Genomic DNA, 15979 nt, shown 5'->3' with positions numbered 1-15979 from the left:
GAATTCTTGGACCCCAGCATTTAAGTCTCCAACTACCATCAGCTCAGATTCCAACAGGTGACCACCTGAACAACCATGAAATCCCTGGACTCTATAATCCACCTCCCAAAACCATGAACCCTTGGGTAGAGACTATCTACCCCTCAACCATTACAGAGCCCACAGGCCTCACCTCTCCCACGGAAGCCTCGGGTACCAGCATTCCCCTACTGACCCATCATTGAAACCTCAGGACCCAATAGTCCGTCCTCCCAAACCACCCTATCACCTTTGGATTGTCACAGTCCAGTCCCTCTGCCACCACAAATGTTTTGTGCTAGGACAGGCCCTCATTCAGCCGTGCCAGATCCCTGTGGCTTCCACATTCCACCTAGACAAGCACTGTGGAAAAGCACGGCCCCAACATTTCGTAACCCCAATTGCTAAGAAGCCCTGGGAACCCAACACTCCTTGTCATTGGCCACCAGGGAAACCTCCTGCCCCAGATTCCACCCCTAAGAGCCACAGAGCCCTTGGTCCCAAGCACTCTGGCCATCACCCACCATGCACAGGTCTCCTCCTCCCCTCACCTGGGGAATGAGCAGAGGGTTTCTTTCTATTTGTGGCCATTTCTCTCCTTCCTGTGCCCAGATCCTAAAATGTGTGGACACAAGAGGGTGAGTTTACCCAAGGGAAAAAAAGGAGGGAGCAGACGACTCCTCTAGGGTTTGAGTGGACTTGTAACATGTTGCCTGAATGACAAGTGAAATCATCCTCTGGTTGCTGCTAAGAGAGACAAGACACAGGGCTGGAGCCCAGCTGTTTTGTATATATCTCAAAGCACAAGGAGGAACACTAGTTATCCCCATGTCACAGTGGCAGCTGGTGACAGTGCACAGACTCATCCCTACCAGCTGAGAGGATGCAGAAAAGGGGGAAAGGTGCCACACCAAGTAGCAACAGATCTTTTTCAATTTGTTGAGGTCTCCAGGTTTCCCTCCAGTTTCTACATGGCTAATCCTAACAAACTTCCTATGATTGACTGATTTTAATGCCTGTGTTTCAATGAGACTTTGGAAACTGGATGGAACTATAGACTTGGAAGGTGTGAATTAGCTGGAATTGAGGAAAAATACAATTTTGAAAGGAAGGATTCCTTGACATTTTCCTTTACCATCCTCAAATGTTGTTTGTTACTATCTTGTTTCCTTTTTGCCGTAGTTTATGGTTTCCTCTGAAGAGGCTCTTGGGGTTTTTTTATAACTTAGCACAAATAAATCTATGCTAGCAAAACTGCATCTAAAATATTCAGTTACACCAAACAGTAAGCTAAAATCCCTTTTAAGATCTCACCACTAATTCAGCTGGATGCATTGACTGCTTTCTTTACTTGCTTGCCAAGCTAATTGTAACTTCTGCAAAGGGTCACTTTGTGCAGAGACGACCCGAGCAGGGTGCGGGGCCTGGGGCAAATCAGCCTGTGCGGGAGCCCTGCCCCTGGATGCCAGGAAGCTGGCGGTGGATTTGGCGGTGAAGGGCAGGGGTTGCCAAGCTGCTGGCTGGCTGTGAAGCCAGCAGCAGTGTGGAGTCACTACCACCACTCTGCCCGGCTCTGTGGGGCCCCCCAAAGCACAGGGCCCAGGGTGGTCACCCCGATTCAACTCTCCTAGGGATACCCCTGACTCTGTGACCACACAGAGATGGAGCTTGGGGCCTTCTGCTTTAGTCACACTTTTATAGCTTGGTCCTGGTCCCTTGCAAATGGCCAAAGCTGGTAACAAGCCACCAGCGTCACCGCTGTTTCACAGTTCATGAGGGGCTGTTCAATCTGTCCCAGGCACTAAACAGCTTATTTCCCAACCCTATGCACTCATTTCAGCACAACCAGTCTGTGTCATGCACTGAGTTTGCCTGTTCTCAGCTACCCACACCTTAACTGGCACCTAGTATTCGTACTGGGCATTGAAAAGCCCCATCCTCAGATCCTCAGGCCAACCCAGCACTGGGAATATTGGTGCCCTCCTTCCACCTGGCCTCTGTTGAGCTTCTCCACCCTCTGCCATAAACTGAGCAGACCTGGTCTCTCAGCTCCCTCATCTTAGCCAGATGTGTCCCTGCCATGCACAGAGCAGGCTCTTTCTCCACTCTCAGCTCTGTCTGAGAACAGTGCCACATGGCAAGCAGACCCAACCCTCTCTCAGCCAAGCACAGCATGTGTCTGTTCTCACCACCCACCCACTCTCTGCAATCTCCACTGCTGCCAGGTAAAAACAGGCCAGGCTCAGCTGCCCCTTCCATATCAGACCTGGGGGGCTGTGCCATGCAGAGTACTCCAGTTCTCAGCACACCACCCCAGGTGCAGTGATTCATGTCTTTGCTATGACCCACGCAGGCCTGTCCCCAGGTGCCTACCCTAACTCAGGGTTGAGTGGCTGTAACATGCAATGTGTATGCCTGTTCTTAGTTTCATAGTTTCATAGTTGGTAGGCTTGAAAGGGACCTGAGGAGATCATCTAGTCTGACCCTCTGCCGTGGCAGGAAAGAGTACTGGGGTCAAACGACCCTGGCCAGATGTTCATCCATCCTCTTTTTAAAGACCCCCCAGGGTAGGAGCCAGCACCACTTCTTTTGGAAGTTGGTTCCAGGTCCTAGCCACCCTGACAGTGAAACAGCGCCTCCTAATTTCTAGCCTGAAACTACCCTCTGCTAGCTTGTGTCCATTGTTTCTTGTAACTCCCAGGAGTGCTTGGGGAAAACAGGGACTCTCCCAATGCCTGCTGGTCCCCCTTGACTAGTTTGTAGACTGCCACTAGATCCCCTCTCAGCCTTCTCTTTTGGAGGCTGAACAGGTTGAGGTCCCATAGCCTCTCCTCTTAGGGCCTGCCCTGCTGACCCCGATCATGTGGGTGGCCCTCCTCTGGACACTCTCCATGTTGGCCACATCCTTCCTGTAGTGTGGTGCCCAGAACTTGATGCAGTACTCCAACTGCGGCCTGACCAGTGCCGCATAGAGGGGGAGGATCACTTCCTTGGACCTGCTTGAGATGCATCTGTGGAAGCATGACAAGGTATGGTTGGCCTTCCTGACCACGTCCCCACTTCGTTGGCCCATGTTCATTGTGGCATCAATGATGACTCCAAGACGCTTTTCTGTCTCGACACTGGCGAGAAGGGAGTTCCCCAGCCTGTAGGTGTGCCACTGGTTCTTCCTCCCCAGGTGCATTACCCTGCACTTGTCAGTGTTGAACCCCATCCTGTTCTCATCGGCCCACCCCTATAACCTGTCTAGATCCGCTTGCAGCCTGTTCCTTCCTACTAGCATACCCACTTCTTAGTGTCATCTGTGAACGTGAACAGGGTGCTTTCTACCCCCAGCCCCAGTCACTGATGAAGATGTTGAATAGTGCGGGCCTGAGGACTGAGCCCTGGGGAACCCCATGGCCCACATCCCTCCAGGTCGAATAAGACCCGTCCACCACCACTCTCTGGGTGCAGCCCTCCATCCAGTTAGTGACCCATCTGACCGTGTAGGCATCAACACCGCTGTCTCCTAGTTTCTTACTAAGAATGCGGTGAGAGACTGTGTCAAAGGCCTTCCTGAAGTCCAGAAAGACTATATTCACTGTGACACCTGCATCCAAGGACTTGGTGACCTGGTCATAGAAGGCCACCAGGTTGGTCTGACAGGACCTGCCCCTAATGAACCCATGCTGGTTGCCCCTGACCATAACCTCCCCTGCTGGCCCTCCCTGGACACGTGCCAGGATAATTCTTTCGGAAAGCTTCCCCGGGACTGAGGTAAGACTCACAGGCCTGTAGTTTCCTGGGTCCTCCTTCCTCCCTTTTTTGAAGATGGGGACCACATTGGCCCTTTTCCAGTCCTCCAGCACATCGCCCGAGTGCCATGACTGCTTGTAGAGCTGTGCCAGGGGTCCCGCAATGACCCCTGCTAATTCCTTCAGTACTCTGGGGTGGAGATCATCAGGACCTGCAGATTTAAATACATCTAGTCCCTCAGGAAGTTCCCTGACAAGGTCCACATTAACCCTAGGCCTGGGTGTGCCACCTACAAGTCCCTCGGGGGGCCAGTGGGGGAGATATCCGAGTCCCTCCTCAGAAATACGGAGGCAAAGAAATTGTTGAATATGTCAGCTTTACCATCAGGTGAGATGACCAGATTTCCTAGCATGTCCTGTAGAGGCCCCACGTTACTTGGCACCTTCTTTTCCCTCCTATGAATTTGAAAAAGGACTTCTTGTTGTCCTTGATCTGGGTTGCTAGTCCCAGCTCCATTTCTGCCTTGGCCTTCCTGACCACCCCCTGCATTCCCGAGCTACTGAGGTATAGCCTTCTCTTGTGATGGCCTCTCCCTTCCAACGAGTGTATGCCATGTAACTAAAGCAGAAGTGTGACTGAAGCAGAGGGCCCCTTCTTATCTTCCCAGCTTTGGGTATCTGGGGCAGACACAGGCTAAAAGCAGATGTTGGGTTTATTTCAACTCTGATTATCTCAGACTCCCAATCAAAACAGGTTGGGGGTGGTAGGAAAGGCGCAGTCATAGAATCACAGAGAAGTAGGGCTGGAAGACAGCTCCAGAGGACATCTAGTCCAACCCCTGCCTGAGGCAGGATCAGCCCTATCCAAATCATCCTATACAGATCCATTGTATGACCTCTTAGCAAAACTATATAGTCAACCCTCACACAACAGAAGGCATCACACCTTAATCTGCCACAGACAAATTGTTTACATAAGCAGCTTGATTGGCAATGAACTCCAATTGGCTGCTATTGTGGGGGGAAGTTATCTCGGTGCTTCACAGGTACTTACTGGATATTTCCCAGGTACTTAAGGTGAGACAATGGGCTTGTATGTCTGTAGGATTCCAGGGTCCTACAGGCTTTGTCAGGAAGGGGGATCTGATGTCTGTTTATGGATTAAGTGTATAAATTCTCAGCTCCACACCCTTGTGAATTCCAGCAGCCCCTTCTGATCCCAAGACTGGACCCCACTCCAATTGCTGGGATAGAATCCAGGAGTCCTACCCTGCTGCAGGAGCACACAGGCCCCACTGGGATAGAGGAACTGGGGCACCTTGGGCTGAGACAGGAGAGTGAGTGTGAACAGCATGCATGTGCACACACACATGTGCAACCAGAGGGGAAACCCTCTAGTCCTCAACTCCAGGTATCCAGAGGCTAGGCCTGGCCCACAGGAAATGGCTCTTACATTTAACTGAGCTACCCCTATCCTGCTGGTGCCCATATGGGCATAGAGTGGATCTGCACACTGGCCCTGGGACCCCAGTACTCACAGGAGGGTGAGAGAATGGGAGTTGTCCTCCATGCCTTGGGTCTGATATGATGAGGTTTGCTCTGTGAGAATTGATGGGGATGGATGGAGCCAGCCTGCACTCAGCCCCAAGCCTTCTGCTCTGGTTTCTTTCTCCTGCTATGGCTCCCCAGGTCTTCTGCTCTGGGACCTGTGGCCCCAGTCTCAATTTTTTTTTTTTTTTAATTTTTGGTCTCTGGTCACATCAGCCATAATCAGTTCCAATCATTCAAGTCTGTGTGGCACTACCACCAGCAAGTATCCTGTCTCCCAGACTCTTCATTTTGGGGCTTCAGAGTTTGTGTCCAAAAGCTTGCAAAGAACAATTTTTCCAACTTATTTAGTTTGTCTAATAAAAGATAGCACATCTACCCAAAGAACCTAGTCTGCCAATCCATGGCAGGCATCCTACATGCAAGCCCCGAGCCTGGAGACCTTGGAGTTGAGATGCCCCCTAGTCTTGCTTGCCCCCAGCCAAAACACCAAAGGAGCAAGCCAAGGGGAAAGTCCAAGAGTAATCCCCCACCACCATAAATTGTGTAGCTGAGATCCGGGGGGGGGGGGGGGGGGGGGGGGGCGGGGCTGCCAGCAGGGCAAATGAATAGGTCTCCACCCTCAACTACACCAAGTCATTCAAGGCTGAGAAGAAGGGGATCTCCCCCCGGTCAGTAAAAACACCTGGGCTGAAACTATCATCATGGTATCTCCCCTGCAAGTCATCTACCGGCAGCTGTCAGGGAGTCATTGGAAAGGAAGTCAGTGGAAGTAAGGCCACATATGGGAGCCTTAAATGCTGGAGACTGTGGTGTGAGTGAAACAAAGACACATGCAGCCATCTTGTATGTGTTGCAATCTGCTCCTCCTCCAAGGCTGTTTGATCTTTATTACTGTACCGTACCCCTAAAACAGCTTTCTGGTTCTCTCCAGTAGGTCTGGAGGACCAGGGGTCTGTGGTCACTCCACATTAACCACCCACAGGTAAAGCAGGGGGACAATGGTGGCCAATATCCTGCTGCTGCAAGCGTTGTTAAAAATACACTTGAGAGATCTAAGGAAGAGGGCCATGTTCCCCCCACCCACCTACACAGGAAGGCAAAAATCCCTACAGTCCATACCAATGTGACCACAGGGTAAAATCCTTTCCTGATCCCCAGCATGGCATCTGTATGATCCTGAGCAGAGGGGAAAACTCCTCTAGCCAGGAACCTCTGGCTCTAAGTCCCAGCAGGAGCTTCAGCATAGTCCAGTCACCAGGCCCAGCCTTGTCTGCAGCCAACACCCAATGCCTCTGGGAAAGGTAGGGAAAAAGACCCCTGACAGCTGTAGCAACAGCAACTCTGCAACATAACTGCAAAGTGCATTACCCAAAAACACCGCAGCCTGCCGCAGCAAAAGCAGGGGGATGAGGGCACTGTCCAACACCTGATTTTAGCCATGCCTAGTAAGAAAAACAAATCATTCTGTCCTTCTGCAGGTTAGAAAGACACAGGAATTCACCCTGATGAAAGTTGTTTGTACCTGAAAGCTTGCCAAGAAGAATTTTTCCAGCTATTTTAGTTAGTCTAATAAAAGATATCAGATTTACCCAAAGATCCTTGTCTGGGAATTCAGATGCATCTCACAGTTGAGTTTCACCTGGAAACTTCATAGCCTGCATTGAAATATTACCAAGGGTATAAGGAGGGGGACAAGACATAACAGCTGGCATTGACAACTGAGCCAGACAGTTCCAGATCAAAGGCAGAACTGCCCCAGAGAATCCATGGTCAGGAAGATTCAGAACTGCACAGCGAGACCTCCAAGGATTGCTAGTGTATCATTGTAAGTGCTCAGCTGGGTGGCTGGGCCATATTGGTGTATGGTCAATCAGTCAGGACCCAGGAAAGCAAAGAATCTGGACTCTCTGCAAATGCCTCTGTAGATGCTTCAATTAGCTGACCAGGTAGGTGCAGCTACTGAAGGGCCCTGCTATATGTTCAGATTAAAGCTGGATAGAAACCAGCTCTAGTGTGCTTCCACATTTTCAAGCACTATCTTTATAGCTGGTTGCCTCTTTTCATAGCTGGATAGGCACATTTATCATGTGATAATTACTTTGCACATGCAGCTGGTCTTACTTTGTATGGTCAGACTAAATTTATTGTGCAATTTTACCAGTCAACTGCATAACAATGTAAGTATTCCAGGTCCAAAAAAGAGGACACCTGGTGGTGGTGGTGGTGGGGGGGGGGGGAATATGATGGTTGGGGGGCAGTGACATGTCAGTGCCCTGCCCCTGCCCATTCTTTTGCCCCTCACAAACAAGCCACAGCCCTGCCCCCCCCATAGCCCTGCTGCTGCCCCTCATTCCCAGCCCACTGACCCCAGCCCTGCCAATGATCCTCACTCCTGACCTGCAGCCTCCTACACCCCCGACCTGCTGGTGCTGCTCATTCTGGCCCACAGCCCCTGCCCTCTCGGCCCTGCCGGTGCCCCTCACTTCCGACCCTCTGTGCTCCACTCCCTGCTGCCTCTGATTGCCCTCCCCCTGCTCCCACCAGCAGAGCAAAGCAAAATTGCAAACTCAGCTCCCAATCGCTCATGCACCACACTAGATATTCTGGGAACTGTAGTGCTACCTATTGGTGGCCATATTGAAAACAGACCGGGGGAGGACATCCTGGATATTTGGCTTGCATTTAAAAAAAAACACCTGGAAGCAGCACAGGGGGCCAAAGAAGATGACATGTCTGGGAAAACCCGGACGCATAGTAACCAAACCTAAGGCATTAGCAAGGTAATCCGTAGTGAAGCACAAAACACCTTACCTGGAAGGGAAATTTGTGTGGAAGTTGCAAAAGGATTAAAACTGGGAGCTGAAGTGTGCCCTCTCCTCTTCCCCTCCACATCCTTGTGGGAAAGGAAGGCCTGGGGGCAGAGGGTATGGGCTGACCCCCTGACAAATAGTCTGGTCTCTCTCTCCCCTCTCATTTCTGCTTCTCCAGGGACATCATGTTCTGTTTGTGTCCTTCTTTACGCTGCAAATTCTGCCCCAAGGTAGAGATACTGGAGCACACAGGCTTCCTGGAGCTGGGACTGGCAGGATCTCATTTAGGAAGGAACACAACCCTGCTGGATTAGCATTACTGCCCCCAGGGTTCAAATTGCACTTTGATTCTTAGGGGGTCTGCAAAAAAAATGGGCTGCCCATCTTGATGCTTTAATAAAATTGGAGACCCCCCCCAAGTCATGATTTTCAAATCTTACAGGGGGATCTCATCTCTTATGGTGGGGGGGGGGCAGGACTCAGCTGTCCCATAACTTGAACCCTGACTGCCCCACTTGCAGCCCTCTTGCATTGGGAGAAACCGTCCCTAAAAGAACTGTGTCCAATACCCCATGATTCTGATACTGGTCAACTTAGTATCAAACATGATAACCCAGAGATGACATAATCGCATTAAATTAGAGATGTATCGGTGGGTGAGTAAGCATTGAAAGATGGACGGTCAATATCTGAATTGGCTGGAGATCAGAACTTCAAAAATGAGACCAAATGTACAACTGACTGTTGACTGGCTTCTTCAGGGACTAATGTAGATATGAATAATGCCTACTTTTAGAAGATTTCAGGAACGTATCCTCCTATACTTCTACCCTCTTTCATTACCTGGATCCCCCACCAGAGAGCAAAGAAAGGCCCTTCTAGGCAGTACCATAGCAAGGGAGGAGTGAGTGGGGCAAACTGCCCCGGGCACTGAAGCAAAGGGGCACCAACAGGTAAGCTGTGAGTCGATATTTTGTTATAAATATTTTGAAAAATTTTGGCTTGTCTGGCCAATAATGTCACCAATAAATACTGCATTCATGTGCACAACCACAGCATGCACGCAGCCAGCCTGGCAGCTTGGAGAGTAGTGTCCAGCTGGTGACTCTGTTGGGAGGGGGAGGGGCAGGGGAAGGGAAGGGGCATGGAGGGGGGCAAATCAAGGCCCCCCAGTGAGGGAGGAGGGGGGTTGAGACTGGGGCAATTTCTGCCCAGCGGGGTAGGGTGCTGAATGGAATCGAGAGCTGCTCGTTGGCGGGGTAGGAGGCAGCTCCTGACACTGTGTGCATGCCTGGGCAAGCATGGTGGGCATGTAACCCTGGATCTGTGCGTGGGGTGAGGGCGGGCTGCCACTGGGGGCTTGCCCCAGGCATCAAACTTCCTTGCTACAGTACTGCTTCTAGGTTTTCCTCATAGTGGGTTGAAAAACCCACTATAGTGGGACTCTGAAAGTTGCAGTGAACAGCTGAGCTGGGTTTAATTCCAAGGTAGCAGGTGGTAAGAGCTGCCTCTAGGGGTGTGTGGGGCCCAGGGCATAACACGCTGTGCGGGGCCTGTGTGATTGGGAGGGTGGGAGTGGCGAGTGGTTGGAGTGTGGAACTGATGCCATATGGTGGCCAGCAGGGCCTTTACAGCACTCTCCGCAGGGCTTCCTAAAGCACAGGGCCCCCCAAAGCGTGGGACCCAGGGCAGTTGCCCCAATTCGCCCCCCCCAAGGGATGGTTCTGCAGGTGGTTGTTGCTTTTAGAATAGATCAATGTACAGCAGGGGTATAGCAGGGCAATGCCAGCTGCTTCCATGCTGATTGCATGTAAGGAGAGCTTACTTCTGGAACAGAGACTTGAATCCAGGATTACAAGGCTGACACTCATGTAAGGAGCATATCAGCCCAGCCCTGAGGCTAGAGCTAGCCCGCTTTCCCTGGGTCTCAGCCAAACTTCTGCTCTGCTGTGTATTTGCTGGGCTGCAGATACTGTGTCTGCGTGAGCAAATGTGGGTACACTCACTTGTGCTACTAGCTTGGCCATGTGCCAGGCACAGCTGGAGCAACAGCCCCTGTCTGGGGTGAAGACCCTCCTCTTCAGGGTTCTGGAAATGTCCAGGCAATCTCCCTGGCTAGGGACAGACATTGAATAATTCTGACTCAGCCTTTTTGAGTCTTTGCAGGATAGTGTAACCTGGCTAGGCTAAATCAGTTTGCAACTGTACAGATATCCCAGACATGTAGGCACTGCCACAGGCCAGCTAGGTGCTGTGAGTGTATCAACCGTTAGGCTGCTGGGTTTGGGATCGAGGAGGCGAGTCGGGAGTGAAGTAAAGGCAAATTTACTTATAGGTTAGCATACAACAGTTAACGGAAAGGTTAATGCGACAAACAAATAGTACAATAATAAAGAGCTAATAGTGAATAATAACAACAGATAGACAGAACGACAAAGAGTTCCCACATGGGGTTGGCAACTTATTAGCAGTCCCTCTGTGCCAGGTGCACACCAAGTTGTTCCAGAGAAGTCAGGCGTCCCTGATCAACGTTGTCTGAGGGGTCACTGGGAAGATCCCTTGGTCAGGATCCGGTCCTCGCTTACAGTGGGAGTCCAGGGGCCAGGCTTGGTACAGCGATGGTCCTTCTGTCCCATCCTTCAAACTGGTTACTTGACATGTGTGTTCCTTTATGCCTTATCTTATGCTAATCTGTTGGTTTTAGAGCCACTCACAATCTTGCCATATAGCTATTACCCTATGGGATTAAAAGGTATTAGAAATTATCGTGAAAGTTTACCGCCTGAACTCAGGTTCACCCAATAAGCAAATTATACCACATTACTCTGAGGTTTGAAATTAGCATTACTCTGCCCAAGCTCAACCCCTTGGTTTTTTATTCCTTGGATTTCTTGGAATGTGCTAATTATATTAGGTGGTCAGATCTTGTTATGGCTGACCTTTAAAAAACCTGTTAGATCTGCTAATCTTGTAGTTTTGCTTATTTTTGGGGCCTATTCAGTCCCATGATCAGTGCAAACAGTTAGATCCAACACTTTGGTTAAATTGTGACAGACAAATTCTGTGTGGGTTGCAAACTTGCAAGCTTTGCATTAGCTAATCTTAACTGCTACACAATTGCCTGGATGTCTCCAAGAGCATATATTTATTGCTCATGATAGTAACCCCTCTGGTTCTGGCCACCACAAAGCACATGCCTGCAGTGGCTCAGGCTAGAAGCCAGGGGGCACTACAGCAGCCCTCCATTCCCTTCCACAAGGCTGAGCTGAGGGGGGCATGGCCAGGCTCCAGCAGGATTAGGCAGGGGTTCCCCCTCTCCTTGATAACAGAGCATTTATCAGCTCTGTTTTTGACATTTATCAGCCCATCAGAAAACAAACAGCCTCTCTCATTAGTTCAAGCTCTTCTCAAACAAAGAAGGAAGGAGGGACATTACCAGCTGAGTTAACTCCAAAAGACTCTAAACAGACACTGCTGTCTGCCACAGCATGGACCATGGCCAGGATGTGATCTGCTAGCTAATGCCGAGGTGTCTGTGTAAGGCAGAGGAGAAGGGGGATCCCTGATTAGCAGGGAGTGGTGCCTGCAAGTCTCTCCAGAGCTTCCGCCAGGGAGCAGAGGGGAGGGGCCAGCCTTACTGTGGAGCAGAGAGCCCCGCCCAGCCCAGAGAGCATGCTGGGATGCTGGGGGAGTCTGATTTAACTTAAACCAGCAAGGGGTCTAGAACAGACATTACATAAACTGGTTTGACCCAGATCAGTTAAGTCTGATACTACATTCAGCTAGGTTTATCTCACACTGGTTTCAGCCATTTTCAAACCGGTTTATGTACACTGAACATCTGTTCTGTTACAGATTTAAACCAGTTTCTGATCACTTAAACTGGTTTACGCATAATGTTTATCCCTAGCCTCTGCCATTAACCATGTATTAATGCACCCAGTGGCCTGCCTGTTCAGTGTCCTCTTCACAGTGCCCAAGTAACTCAGTCTGTACAACATCTGTCCTCCCAGCTCCTCTGCCAGGCACAGAAGTACCGTCACTCCCTGCTTTGGGTGGGCCACTGAGGGAAAAGGGCTGAGCACCTTGCTAAAGGGGTCACAACAATGGGTCTATGGCAGCAGTGCCTGGTCCCTAGGGTTCCTCAGCTATTGTCCTGAGCTCTGGACAGTCTGCTTAGACCTGTCCTCTACCTGGGTAGCAGAGCAACCTTAAGGGAAAATGATACCTTGGGTGAATATGTATTCGGCATTCCTCCTATAGCCTGCCCCCTCCCAAGTCAGCAGTGACAGGGAGGCAGTGGCAAATCTGGCAGGGAGGTGGAGTGGCATGGGGCTCCCACACTGCCCAGTTTGGCTCCTGCTGAGCAAGGCCTGAAGGCTAGGAGGGGTGGCAGGGCAGGCTGGGCTGGACACTGCTTCTCCTGCCTAGGGTGAGTGAATGCTGCTGTGAGCATGTGCTACTCACAAGTGTGTGTATATGTGGTGCCCCTCTGACCATGACTCCCACCCTTAAGGCTGGCTTTTCTGGGTATTCAGGGCCTGATATGGCCTCCTCCATCATTCTTCAGAACCACTTCTCCTGCCTCCACCCAGCATCCAGAGAGGGAAAAAAACAAACCCTTTGTTGCTGTTTAAACTGTCATTTTCCCTGCAAAATGCAGGCTGCAATGGAATAAGGCAGGGGTTTTCAACCTTTTTTAAGGAGAGTACCCGTTCTGGTGGATACTCCTCCTGGTAGGTACTGCCTTCTGGACGTGGGGGAGGCGGAGGGGGGAGGGGTCCCCTGGCAGCTGAACGCAAAGCAGCAGTGGCGCAGCAGTGTGCAGGTGCACAGGAGTGGTGGTTCGGTGGCACGTGGCAGCAGTGCTTCCCAAGTACCCCCACTTCTCTGTGCCCCCACTACATACCTCCTGGGGGCTTCCCAAGTACCCCCAGGGGTATGTGTACCCCATAGTTGACAACCCCTGGAATAAGGACTAGAGCTAGGAAAAACTGCTTGGGAAACATCTGACTTCCCTGCCCCACAGAGTGGAAGGATTCTTGGGTTTTACACATGTAATAAAAAAGTCACAGACTAAAATGTCAAGGATTGATCTGATGAAGAATGTCTTGTATTTGAAAGCTTGTCTAACTAACCCAACTATAGAGTTGGTCCAATAAAAGAGATCACCCTAAGAAATCCTTGCCTCTTGCATCATTTCTGGACCAGCGTGGGTAAAATGTAGTAAAAGCCCAATAAACTGTAAAGTTTCATAGCAATGACTGCATTCAAGATCTTCATTGGATTCCAGCAAAACTGAGACAGTGGGGATAATTAAAGGATAATTAAAGGGGTGGGGACAAAGAATACCAGGTTGGTGGCTGCGCAGTCAGGTGAAATTGCACACGCCCTGTAGATACACAGACACCCAAGAATGAACGGAAAGACTGAAAACTCCCCATGGTCTCCAAAGAAGAGCTCTTCAGTCTTCCCTTTGTGAGAGGTCTCGAAGGAATGAATAGACAGTGGAAGCTCCCCAGGGGCTCTTTGGTCTCCCCTTTCAAAGAGATTTGGAAGGCCCCCTGGGAAGCCCAACCCCAAACACTCCTGTAAGCCCAAACCAAGGCACCTTTGTGTGCACAAGCCTCTGCAGCAACACTCGGCACAGGTGATGAGCTGGCATGTGGTTGTGTTCTGCATCATAGTCTATATCCTGTCCTATGTCCCTTTTAGTTGAGTCAGCTGCTCAGATCAATGCACACACACACACACACACACACACACACACACACACACAGATTACCTCCCCCCCCAGCCACATACTTTGCCCCCCCACAGGACCTCCCCCTCCCCCACTCTCAATCACTCTGAGGCAGCCCCCTGCCCCTGCCCCTTCCCCCTCTGCACGAGCCACCCACGGCTCTATCTCACTCCCTACCACCCCATTGCACTGACTGGCTGAGAGCTGTTGCCCAGCTGTGTCTGTGCAGCTGTGCACATGCATGGAGCTGGGCCAGCTCAGGCTGGGAACACTGCACCTCTGCAGGCAGGTGGCAGTGCTGGGAAGGGTGGCTATGGCGGGTTGTAACACGTCGCCCTCCCCAGCGCCATCTTCCAGGTCATCCGTGCCTTACGTGGGGTGCCCTTGGAGTCCTCTTGGGCCTCTGCTGTCCCGCTCTAATCTCGTCTGCCACGTCTTGATGGAATTAGTATGTGAGCGGGAGACTGCTGATTATATTAGGTATGTTGGGGTCTCTCCTATGATGGTCTGACCCCTTTTTTTCTCTAGCTAGGCCTCTCCATCCAAACCCACCAAACAGGGTTAGACTCCAAGGCTCTAGCTCTTCCTTCCAGTGCCTGGAGGCTCTTGGCCCCCTCTTCTGCTCCCTTCTGAGGCACAGCACCCAGTGGCCCAGAGGCATGTATGCTGGCCCCACAGCCAAAAGGGGTCACAAGTTCAAAACCCGGGTGTGACTCCACCTGTCCAAACAACAGAAAAAATATACACTTGCACCCCCCCCCCAGGTGCTCCAGACCTCCCTGGCCTTTTTAAGATCATCCCAAAACGGTGCCTGTACTGACACTTGGGCTCTCCATAGCCCTGTCTCTCTCTGTGCCTCACTGGTGCTGGGCTGTGCCCTTCCAGGCACCGGGGTCTGTGCCCCACCCCAAAGGTGTGCCCTTCCTGGCGCTGGGGTCTCTGCCCTCAAAAGCTGCGCCCTCACTGGCACCGGGGTCTGTGCCCCACCCAAAAGCTGCACCCTCACTGGCACCGGGGATCCCACTCTGGAGTGGGTCCCCAAAATGAGGCCTCTTCCAACCCCTAATAGCCTTACCCAAACTGCCGGTCTTATTCCATAACCAAAAGAAAACAAATAAACAGTCCCATCCGTGGGCAATATCTGCCACCCCAAAAATGAGAATAAGGAAAGTGGTATGTCAGCTTACAGTTGCAGGGTTCGTGTATCAGCTCCAGTCCTTGCTGCAGTGCAGCTGTCGTCTCACCAGGGCTTCTATAGTTCCCCTCTTCCTGGCTTTGGACTTCCCACCAAGCTTCTCACTGGAGCTCTGCAATGCACTCCTTCCCCCTTACCGCCATTCAACCCAGGGTTTCTATAGTCCTGCCTCTTCTGCTGACTATCCGTCCCAGTTCAGCAGTTAACCCCTTCCTCCCCAGCCCTCTGTGCCCAGAAGGTTCTGGCCTTGTAGGGGCGCACCTTCTTCCTCGTGACAGGTTTAGGGTTCCCTGTCACAGGGGTTAAGGTGAATTTGAGGGGCTATAGTGCCCCAGGATCCCTCCAGCGCTGCCACCCACCTGCAGAGGTGTGGCACTACAGTGCATTCCTGGCCCAGCCCCTCCCCACCTCAGGCATAGCATGGTGCAGTACTCCTGGCTGGCCCAGCCTGCCCTGCCCTCCCCCAGCCCCATTGAGGGAGGGGCCTCGCTCCCAGCTACAGTAGGGAAATAAATGTGAAAGCTGGGGTATTAATCCGCCTATGTGTAACCCAGGTGCACAGCACTGCCTGTGGCCACCACCGAATACTGAGTTCCTGGGGTGCCCGGTAGTGACCTTGCCCAACCCTTCTAGTGGCTGCAGCATGTTCCTCAAGAAGAGGGTCTCCCTGTACAGAGGATGAGTCTTGCAAACAGGGTTAACTATATACAGGATTTGAATTATATACAATATCAATTACAAATAATCAAACAGGTTTAATTCATACAGGCTATTAAAGAGAACATACAATACACACCCACAACCCTGGTAATGACAGTCACAACATATAACCTTTCCTCTAAAAACCCATAACTTAAATGGAGAATACTAATCACAGATAGATATTAAGGCACCAACATTGAACCAATTAAGTTACAGACTTATA

The 15979-nt window shown here is 51.1% G+C and overlaps 1 long non-coding RNA gene across 1 annotated transcript; it reads right to left on the bottom strand.

The window, feature by feature from the left end:
• Positions 1–10440: 10440 nt before the first annotated feature.
• Positions 10441–15406, bottom strand: LOC132252121 (uncharacterized). Its single transcript, XR_009463896.1, has 3 exons — positions 15047–15406; positions 14233–14578; positions 10441–10853 (listed from the first exon to the last, which is right to left on the bottom strand). It is a non-coding gene; the product is annotated as an uncharacterized LOC132252121 (long non-coding RNA).
• Between the last annotated feature and the right edge of the window lie 573 nt (positions 15407–15979).

This window comes from Alligator mississippiensis, chromosome 8, assembly GCF_030867095.1.
Source record: "Alligator mississippiensis isolate rAllMis1 chromosome 8, rAllMis1, whole genome shotgun sequence".
Lineage (NCBI taxonomy): Eukaryota > Metazoa > Chordata > Crocodylia > Alligatoridae > Alligator > Alligator mississippiensis.
The sequence above is the reverse complement of the archived record's forward strand: the minus strand, read 5'-3'. Positions and strand labels throughout refer to the sequence as shown.